This window comes from Crocodylus porosus, unplaced genomic scaffold, assembly GCF_001723895.1.
Source record: "Crocodylus porosus isolate Cpor-Errol unplaced genomic scaffold, CroPor_comp1, whole genome shotgun sequence".
In the NCBI taxonomy this organism is placed as follows: domain Eukaryota; kingdom Metazoa; phylum Chordata; order Crocodylia; family Crocodylidae; genus Crocodylus; species Crocodylus porosus.
Genome location: NW_017728911.1, coordinates 30,526,984 through 30,530,171, shown reverse-complemented (window position 1 = coordinate 30,530,171; position 3,188 = coordinate 30,526,984).

Here is a 3,188-nt window from a genome sequence, read left to right as displayed (position 1 = left end):
TAGTACCACAGAACAATGCATACATACACAAAAAAAAAATCATACCCAAGCAAAACATCTTCCATGCCATGCATTTGCATTTTCACAGACCTGCATTTTGCATATCGGCTTAAGCTTCTATTCAAACCTAGGGAGAAGACAAACACCAGCAGACTCTCCCTATGCCTGAGAAAGGGCACCTGTGCCCAAAAGCTTAAAAAGAACAATTTTTCCAACTATTCACTTGGTCTAACAAAAGATATCACATTTACCCAACTAACGTTACACTACACATGCGGCTCTCCCCCTGAGGAGGGGGTGAAATGGAAGAAACCCCAGGCAACAGATGTTAATGCAGTACTGGAAGGTACTCAGATACTGCAGTGATGAGGGTGATCTAAGCTTGGTTCCCTCAGTTGAAGCAGTAACAAGGGCTTTCCCAGCTGATACTGGCTGAGAGGCATCCCAGCCCTTTAAAGCTGAAAGTCAAAGTTGTATCCTTGCAGACAGTAGGTTACACAAAGAAGTCATAGTGCAATCTGCAGCAGAGAACTGTAACTAGTATTAATGCATTTACTTGTCAGGCTCCCCATCTCATTAGGAATAGTTTACTGAGCGTAGCTGTGTGGATTACAGCACAACACTGCAGCTCATAGACTAAAATGAGTGCGTGGCTAAGTGGTGCTGCTGGTCTGCAGCAGCATGCAGGGAGGGGAGCTCATCGGCTGACAGAGCCTTCCCCTCTCCACCATGAATTTGTATTCAGCCACAGGTGACTGCAACGGGGAGGTCTTCCACCTGGCACGTCCAGTCTAGCAGGGAGGTATTCACAAAGCACCTTTCACAAATGCTCCTGATTTAGACTGTTGCTAACAGGAAGATCAAGGTCTGAATGGATCAGAGACAGAACCACCCCTCCAGTCCGCTGCCAAGTCTTTTTGACAGGGCCGTGCTGAAAGAAGCTCGTGCTTATCCTGTCCTGGTCTAGGTTGTCCAGGGTGATCCATCCAGGCAGCCTTTCTCCTACTGCGAACACAAGAGCTCAGAACACAGTGAAAAACTTCCCAAAGCACCTTTGGGGCACGGCAGCAGAATGGTTTAAGGTGCTACATCTCTGGAGGCATGAGTTCAAGCCCTGCTCTGGACTCAGGTCAAAGACTCTGCCTATTGATCCAGCTGTAAATGAGCACCTGGCCATCCAGACTGGGGAAACAGAAGTTAGCTGCATGTGATGCTAGCTAAGAAATCAATGTGCTGTAACTATGCTACTGAATGGCCTGTTAGGCTCAGATACAATCCCTGCCATAGCATCTTGCAGCCCAAACCATGTTCCATACTGTAACCTCCTACCCCTGCTCCTTTGCAGCACCCTGGCCTCTATGTACACTTGAGAAGGAACACAAAAAAAGACCTGCGGAGCAGCCAGGTCTGGCAACACGAGGACTCCTTCTGCTGCAGAGCTGAAGACATGGCTCTAGGAAGAGTCTCCACTAAGATGGCGCCTAGCTTGAAACAAACTGTGTAGCTGCAAGAGCAAAGAGCTAAGCATAGGATAAACAAGGAGCTATTTAACCTGATTCTTGGGTGGGTTTTGCACCTGGCACTGCTATGGTAGTGTAATCCATAGCAATGAAACCACATATGCTTACCTTAAACATATACACAATCACTGTAGCATCAACCCAGGTCATTGGCACCTTGGTTAACTTAGCCCCTATGAAAGCATCCCCATGGGAAAGCCTTTCTCAAAACATTGTATTTATGCCTATGGGGGAGCCTGGTACTGAAGTGGAGATGCTACCTTGAGTTAAATATGCTAGCTTTCTGGTCTTGGCTCCTATTTTAATCTGAGTTAGCCAGCTGGAGCAAGCCAACCCTAGTTAGTCCATCTAGGCTGTAGTATAGCAACGTCTTTGTATGAAAAGAAGCCCAAATACAACAGCTCCAAGCTTAACACAGGCTAATTTATAATGCCAAGAATCTGGGTAAATTATCCTGTGCTGTACTACTGCTTCTACTAATACTCAGTGGAACTTGGGCAGCTCTATGCTACACTGCAGTGTAGAAACACACTTAAAAACAAGCTCCCATCCCTTCCCTCTCAGCCTATTGAGGGTCTATTGTTCCTTCTGTTGAACCTGGAAGGGGATGCTGGGTGTATCGATTTTAATAGGGTCTGAGACAGCTTTGGATTGAGAGCCACCTCATGGCAGCCATTACCACCTGTCAGGATAAAGATACCATACATGCAGAAACTAGGGTCATCTGTGGGAATTAAATCTGCTTGTTCCTCAAGGATCATGCAGATCCTTACTGCTTGAGCCACAGGAGCAATTTCTTTACATCTTAAAGTCATAGGCATGAGGTCTCCTCATGAGGGGCAGCTGCCAAGAGATGTAATCAGTAATTAAAGTCCAGATTCACAGAGACACTACCCATCTAACTCCCTATTGATTTTAGCAGGGGGGTTATGCACTTAAATCCTGGCAAGGATGAGGTTGTATGCTGCTGTAATGTAAAGTTCTTTGGAAAAGGTTGGGGTATGAAACACATCCCTTTGTTCAACTTCTTCCCAAAAGCAGGCCTCACCCCTTCTTGTACAATGCATCAGGATGTTTAAGGACCACAGCTGCTCAGAAAGTTGCTGCCTGGGTCCAGCACGGACAGGTTTTAATGGACTCCAACCTGTGTCTGGTTGGTTCACGAAACCACAGTCCTGAAAACAGGGGGTGCAAGCTTCTGTTTTCCCTTCCTAGCTCTCTGAGATCTGTGAAAGCACCTGAGCCTGACTCATCTAATCCAGGTAGATAATCTCATTAACCTTAAGAAGGCTAATTAGGTTACAGGACTTTAAACAGATCTGCCAAGAAGTTAATGGGGAGGTCACTTTAGGACAGACAGCTGGGGAAATGAGGTGTGTTTATTCACTGATCTTTCAAAAGGCTTTATATGAGGCAGGAGCCAAGAGAAAGGGCATCTAGGATCTTGGTTTGTTCATTATGTTGAGGACATTTTTTATTAGCTGTGTGCAGACAGCAAATTTGCTTATCACTGAAAGATGGTTGTATTGTTATGTATTTGGTCCTTATGGCAAGCGCCTTTCTTTCTTTAATGGGCAAAAAAGAAAAAATGCCTACAAGTAACAGATCATGCCTCATGAAAGGCAGAAAGCATTTCACACTCCTATCAAGCTTAGATAACTTTCCATT